The 8153-nt window shown below is 30.1% G+C and overlaps 1 long non-coding RNA gene across 4 annotated transcripts; it reads right to left on the reverse strand.

Moving 5' to 3' along the window:
• Positions 1-284: 284 nt before the first annotated feature.
• On the reverse strand, positions 285-7516 carry LOC106766360. Of its 4 annotated transcripts, XR_002669381.1 has the most exons (6): positions 7192-7516; positions 6939-7039; positions 4755-4951; positions 3510-4410; positions 2596-2697; positions 285-1097 (listed from the first exon to the last, which is right to left on the reverse strand). It is a non-coding gene; the product is annotated as an uncharacterized LOC106766360 (long non-coding RNA). The 4 variants fall into 4 exon arrangements; XR_002669382.1 differs by lacking the exon at positions 4755-4951; XR_002669383.1 differs by lacking the exons at positions 6939-7039; positions 7192-7516 and adding an exon at positions 6762-6930.
• Between the last annotated feature and the right edge of the window lie 637 nt (positions 7517-8153).

Genomic DNA, 8153 nt, shown 5'->3' on the forward strand with positions numbered 1-8153 from the left:
ACTTCTTCACTTTTCATTTTTTATAATTTTTTTTCTTTTTGGTATTTGTCCTTAATTAGTAAGGTTAATGAGGTTTGTGTCTTTATAATACACTCTCACCCTTAAGTTAAAGTATAATTACTTTTATCATTAATGCAATCATAAATAATTAGTTTTATCACTGTGATATTTATAGTATAATTTAATAATAGTTAGTCTTTGGACTTAAACCCGATGAATCGTTTATCTTAATTGAGTTAATTTTTAATCATATTATATTAAGTTTAAAAATTTATAGTATGTCATTAGCTCTAATAATATGACATATATTCAGTCATACCGCTTAGTAGTAGTCAATAAATATATTTCAAGTACCAGGTTTTCGTATCAACGAATTGGATAGCTTAGTTGGAAAATTCGTGAACATTTGATTTTCTAGTGTTTTTATCTTAATTGACTGGTTTGATTATAAATTTATTTATTTCAGCCTATTGAAACTATAGGATACCAAAAAATTAAAAAATAGTATTAATCAGAAGTATCCATGTCCACAATCAATTAAAAAGATTAGTTAGAACTTTATTCTAAAAGAAAAATATATTTTTTTTATTCTTTCTGTGAGTTACCAATTAATGGTGTTAGATAAATTAGATCATGATTTTTAAGTGTAGTAAAAGATTAAAGCCTCAACTTTGTAGTAATTATTCTATGTTGAGACGGTAATCTTTGTATCTTAAAAATCATGATTCAATTTATCCAACATTATTAATTGATAGCTTAGAGAAAATATAAAAAAATATATTTTCTCTTTAGAACAAAATTCCAACCAACCTTTTTAGATGATTGAGGACATGGACACATTTAAGTAACAATATTTTTTAAATTTCAGATATTCCAAAACTTCAACAAGCTCAAATAAACCAATTCATTAGTCAAACCAATCAATTCAGATAAAAACACTAACTATCATGGAAGCAGCCTAACAATTAGGAATTATTAGAAAAGTTTAGTTTGCAAGATAGAAAGAAACCTAGATCCTTCAGAAACTAACATTTCCCTTATAGTTCGTTCGTCATGCTTGAGATGAAACATGTGCTCCATTGACACCACCCATTGAACTAGCAATAAAATGATAACAAATTAGATTCAAATAAAATATAAAGTTTATTAAGGACCAATAACTAAACGATCAAGAAATCAGTAATTTTATTAGTTTTTCAAATTAAAAAGAAAAACGTCACTTACCATATTGCAGTTCGACAGATAGCGGAAAAAGGTCGTTTTTTTCACAATTTTTGGCTCCATTTATAAAAAAAAACGAGAAGTGGAACTGCAAGAAATGGATTCATCCCTTTGCAGTTCGACACCTCCTATTGGTTTTATGTGGTGCCAAAAATTGTAGGAAGACAACCTTTCTCCCCTGTCTCTTAAATATCTTGTACAAACACACCAAAATAGCTTATCTGAGCACTGATGTTAGCCAATACTCTTTCTATCACTAACCTTTAAATCAAATTAAGAATATATAGATGTTGATTTAATCATACTGAGTTACAATTGAATAAATGTTTATGATCATTGTGTAAAGGAATATATATATATATATATATATATATATATATATATATATATATATATAAGTATATATATATATATATATATATGTAAGTATATATATATATATCATTTAATTAGCAGTTTTTCTTCAAAATGGTTGTATTAAATGTTCTTATTGTATGACTACAGATAAAATTACGGGATGTTAAACAACAAAAGTTTCTTAGAGTGTTATCGAGTAAAATCTATGTGTCCGCATCCAACTAATGTAGGTGATGTTTCGTTTTACCTGCATCACTGCGTTTATACTTGAACTAAGGATTTTTTTTTATAACTACACAATAATTTGTTAGCCGCTAATATTCATATTTTATAAACTTTCATATAGGTTCTAAAAATTGAATATTTCGTATATGGGACTTGAGATGTAAATTCACATCCAAAAGATTTCTTAGTAGTGGACTTGTTTCTCAAGTCCCAAATATGAAATAATCGATCTCTAGAACCACAAACAATAATATCTGAAAGTTTATAAAAAAAAATGAGTATTAACCACTAAAAAATCATTATATAGTTATAAAAAAAATTCTGCAGTTCAAGTATAAACACAGTAATGCATGTAAAACGAATCGCATTAGTTGGATGGGGACATATAGATCTCACACTTACTGTGTACCCGATGAACACTCCAAGACACTTTTGTTCTTTTAACATTCCATAATTTTATTTGTAAACATATAATAAGAACATTCAACACAAAATCATTTTGAAGAAAAACTGTTAATTAAATATTATATATATCCCTTTACACAATATTCATAAAAATTTATTCAATTATAACTGGCTATGATTAAATCAACAATAAAAATAAACCTACTAATATAAATAAGTGAACACATTCTAGCAACTAATAGAATAGGCTGAGACAACAGAAAGAAAGCAGATTGAATGAACTTCAACATATTATCTTTCATTTCTATAATATTATGCTAAGAAGAAAGAAAAAGCATATAAAACAATATCTTTCCTGCAACAAACAAGAGGGAATTTGATTATAACCTTTTACTGTAGGCAAGAGGTTGACCTTTTCCAAGGAACTATGTGGCACAGGAGTAATGACATAGAGCACACCTTATACTGTGTCAATGCCCCTCACAATCCCTGAAACATAAGAAATCAAGATGTGTTAAAAAATGAATTGCTTAGAATTATCAAAATGCATAACTACACCTGTTACACAAAAAATGACAGATAGCCAGTAAGTTCATCACATGTTTAATCATGGAATACCCAAATTGGCTGACAAATACAGGGTTGAACACAGATCCAAGGCAAAAAATATGTCATCCAACTCTGTTTACAAAAAATTTCACAGTAATCAGAAATGACCCCAATCCCAACCACTCCATTCCCTAAAAAGAGACACAGAGAATAATGCCTGGGACCCTAGACTTTTACAGCTTCCTAAGAAAAAGGAACAACCATGTACAAGACAAAATCATATGAAAAATGTCAATGTATAATATTTTTTCTACTTTTGTATGACAGAGAGATCAGTTGTCAAGAGCGGTTCTACTTAGTCCAGAAGCATGAAATTCAAGCAATCATTTTGACATAACTGACAATTGGAGAATACAACATGCCAAAACTTTACCCACTCCAATTAACATGAATACTGAATAGATGTTAAATGCTGTCAAAAATCAGCAGCCTTATCAAATGTTTTAAAGATTCAAAGTAACATAACAAAAATTAAAAAAACAAAATTTCAGTTCCCAAATTATTGAGATGAGAAAGCACCATACCTCTATGGTGTTTTCAGGCATGGAACTGTTAAATCTAAAATAATTAAAAAAAATGAATAATTTTTACATAAATTGTAAATTGTGTATTATTAAGGAATCTTGGCGACATCATGTGCATATATACACAATTTATTAGAAATTTGATTGTGTTTAGGTTTTTAAATTCACCGTGATTGCCAGTGTTGATGCGTTCATCTGCAGTTTGTTGGGTCTGACTGTTGTGTTAGGGTTTTTGGAGTCATTTCAACATATTACCTCAAACTTTGAAGAAAACATAGGTATTTTTTCTTAGTTCTTCTTTATTTGTTGAGTTATATGAGGAAAGAAATATAGAAACGAGAGAGTTGTGTCGTTGGTTGTGTGAAATTTTTTTTTTTAACTCAGAGGTAAAGAAGATCTGCCATTGGGTTTCGCATCAAAAAATTGTTTTTAATACTGATTGGATCAAGGTACATGCAATTTATATATCTTTTAATTCATTTAATACATTATTATTTGAGCTATTTATTTTTGGTATTTTGTGCATGACTTGACACAGTTTGTAATTATTTATAGAGAACAGACAAATTCTCACTGTGTATGGTAATCAAACAGTAAATCACTCTTGCATCCACAGAATAACATATTACACTGTGGATGTAAGAGTGACTTACTGCTTGATCAACATTAACAATGACCAATTTGTCTGTCCTCCTGTAAATAATTACAATCTATGTCAAGTCATGCACAAAACATCAAAAATAAATAGCTCAAATAATAATGTATTAAATGAATTAAAAGATATATGAATTGCATGTATCTTAATCCAACAAGTATCAACAACAACATTCTAATACAAAACCCAGATCTTCTCTTCTTCTGAATTAAAAAGGAAAAAATTTCATTCGACCACAAAACCTGTGCCGCTTCTATATTCTTTTCATCATATTACTCAAAACAAATAAAGAAAAAAAAAAAAAATACTTGTGTTTTCTTCAAAGTTTAAGGTATCGGAGCATTTGCTACGAGTATCAAACAAGCTAACATAACCATCTTCAGACACAACAAGAATGTGTGCAAATTTCGTAGTCTGCAAAACAAAATAAATAAGGAGCCCAGGTTATATTTGCAGTTTCATCACAACGTTTGATATTGTAGAAAATTGCAAACAAATCCAGCCAATGGAGCTGCAAGTGCAATCACAGTGATTTCTAAAACCTCAACAGCCCACTCAATTCTAGTAAATTGAGGACAAATGAGGCCAGTGCAGCCAGGATTACGGGTGGGCAAACTGCATTGTTTGTACTGTACTATAAACCAATTACAATTAACAATAAAATAGTTCAAATAAGTTAGATTGAACTAAAAAATAGTTCAAAAAAACTGAACTGAACTATTATTTTAGTCTAGTTAACTGCAATATAGTTAATTCACCTGGACAAATTAGAGGCAATTACAGACTTTTCTACTAAAGTGAGTTTCTTAAACTAAGACTGAAATTCATCAAGTTCAAGCTCAAGAATAGCACACCCAAATACTTCTAGAGATACCCAGACTAGAAAATCATCAAGCCATGAGGCAGCTGGCTTGGCAATATAACTTGTGTCTAGTACTAGGGTCGCTTTAGCAATCTACAAGGTAAAGAGACGTCATCCATTAAAGGGAGTATCCAAGTTATCACATGTAGGAAAAGATCAACAATTACTTTAGCACACAAGTAGATTGATAGGCAATTGATAAGAAATTGTAAACCACAATCCTTAAAACTGATGGTTCGCAATAGGTTTAACACTATAAACAATAACATACTACTACTGCTAGCATAGATGGGATCGACAATACAAAATTACACATAGTTAGGAATCCCATCCATTTTTAAGTGAAATCATGAACTATGATTAACCTTCGAAATTGCATAAATGAGGCAGAGCAAAACACAAGTCAGAAATAGTGAGTATTCATATTATAACTAATAAAATATAAAAAGGGAATATCAACCACTGCATGTATTTTATCTAATAATCATTTGAATTGGAGATAACGGAAACATGGGAGTGACAACACTCGTTCTCATTAATGGAATATCAACCACAGCATATGTTTTAATCCAGACATCAATCCTGATCAACAAGTTCTATAAACACTTACGTAGCATTCGGTGCACGAACAAAACAAAAATGGAATATCCTATTCTGTTCCGTGCACTTTTAAGCAGAACAAAAATGAAATATTTTCTAACCTTAAGTTGTCCTAAAATATTTTTAAACGACCCAAATATGAAATAAACTCATATTCTGTTATGCACATATATCAAATGTTATTATGCTACCTTATTTTGACTAATAGATTTACCATTTACAACATCTACATTTGCTAAGACGGGTCAAACATAAAAGAAAGATTACTGGAAAAAGAGAGAACTAGCTATGAGGGGAGGGAAATCAGAATTGGTCGAGAAGACCAACTTGTGTACCCTTGTAAATTTTGAGTTCTCAGGACAAGGAAGATGAAACGAGAAAGGGTAACCCCATAGGCTCAGAGATGGACAGAGTTTGACATTTATTAAATGCCTCTTTTTTCTTGGGAAAAGGTAAATTGATAATTATGCTGACAAAACTTGAACAAAACAATTGATATGGATTCGTGCAACCAAAACTATGATTGTCCAACAGTGATGTTAGACTCTATTCAAATTGCCTTTGAGTGGTATTGATATAGATTGAATTCAACAGCAACATGTTAGTTCAAATACAGGAAACAACGAACATAGTCACGCCTAATAGGCAGTACTTATATGTGACAGTAAGAAAAACTACCAAAATTCAACACACCAAGTACATATTCAGAATTATTTGACTAGAACTTGGCATAAATGTAATTACTATAATCTACAACCAAATATAAACCAATTCCCTTCAGATAATTCCTCGAAAGCAACACTGGTTAACAATTAAATGTATTAACTAAAACAAACATATAAATAAACCAGAGATGAAAAACAAGTATATAACACTTCTATGTTTATAGGAGTTTCTGTTGCATGCACACGACAACTTTTACAAAAGTATTGTCACTGTCATTACAATGCTCTCACAACCCAAGCAGTATTACCATACACTTATAATTTTAATTTTAAAGGCAGTCCATTATAAAAATCAAGTAGATCACTAGAAATTAAGCTACATAAAAGTCACCTGGAAATTAAGAGAGTTGTTAGATATCATTAAAATTTCCCATATATTGATCTTGAGACTTCTTTTTTCTATAAAATATTTCTGTAAAGCTTTTCAGTGCTAGGTAGGAAGAATAAATATTTCTTTAAACTTTTGGATTTAAACTGACTCCCATGCGACTCAAACAATTAAATCATAACAAGACAATGTAGTAGTAGGTGAGGATTAATATATGGATCAGACAATGTTCTTTGGCTAGATTAAGGACCTTGAAGGTTGTGATTAGACTGGGCTTATCATGGTAACTCCACGTAATAATCCATCCAAATAGGGCAGTAATCATTCCTAAATTAGAAAAACACACAACCAGTTGACCTTTCACAAAGATATTCAAAATCAAAGCCTCCAGGCATACAAAAAAGAATTCCCCAGTTTCTTTGTCCACCTTCTTTGGATTCAGGATGATCGAGTGTTCGCTTCTTATCCTCTCCAAAATTTGTGAGAGTAGACGAAGAAAAGAAGAAGGAATGCAGCACAACCTCAAACCTTGACGACCCAGAAACCAAGGAAACACAAAAATTAACAAAAAAGAGGAGAAGGGTGAAGAAAAATAACCTGTATCCCACCACTTATGCAGAAAGATAAAAACCTTACATAAATCTGAAAATACATGAACAACACAGGAAAAACATTTGTACCTTAGGTTCCATAGTTGCTTCTCTTTTCCAGGAGAACTGTTCTCAGAATCTTCGACAATGGTAATAGAACCTTCGAGACAGTTCGACGACGGCAAAGTGTGGCAAAGCCTTTTCGATAATTCGGCAAAACCTTTGACAGCAGCGAGTCTTCAACCGCGACGAGCCTTCGACGGGGTGACGAGCCTTCCACGGTAAGAGCGAGAACCTTCCAGGGCAACAAGACTTCAAGGCCGCGAGTTTTCGAGAGAAGGAAAAAGGAGTGAAAAATAAGAACTATATTTTCAGGTTCAGGGATTATTCATGTGTTAGCAAAGAGAATCATTTCAGTAGCATATTAGCAAGGTAATAGCTATTATAGTTTACTTATATTATCATTTTTCATTATTTGCTAAAATACAATTTTGTTTACTGTTATTTATATTTATACACAGTGAATATTCATCTGTGGATCTTTAGCATTGAAATTACAATCATGATTGCTTGCAGGATGATTATTTCTCTTGGAGTTTGAGATTTTAGTGTTTTTTTTTCATGGTCGATTAATTGTGATGGTTAACTCTGGCAACTGTTCTCTGCGTGGAATTCTAAATTTTGTTATTAAATAATTAATGTTTTTTCTGCAAATTAAGTTCTTTACTTTATTTTTTAATAATTAATAATTATTGAATAATTATGATATATTTTCATAAATTGTAAAATTTTAGAAAATAACATTTTAAGAAATAATAATTTAAAAATAATGAAACTAGATATTTTAATATTAAACAATTTTAATATAAATAATTTTGCATAATTGAGTTTTATTATTTTAGTATTTAATTGATATTTGATTATTTTATTTAAAATTTATATAATTTTTTTTAAGATATTTAATATTTGATAATATTTTATTTAATACCTTTTTTTGTAAAAGCTAATTAAATAAAATTAAAATAATAAAAATAATATCAAATTGTCTAAGG

Source organism: Vigna radiata, chromosome 1 (genome assembly GCF_000741045.1).
Source record: "Vigna radiata var. radiata cultivar VC1973A chromosome 1, Vradiata_ver6, whole genome shotgun sequence".
NCBI classification, from domain to species: Eukaryota; Viridiplantae; Streptophyta; class Magnoliopsida; order Fabales; family Fabaceae; genus Vigna; species Vigna radiata.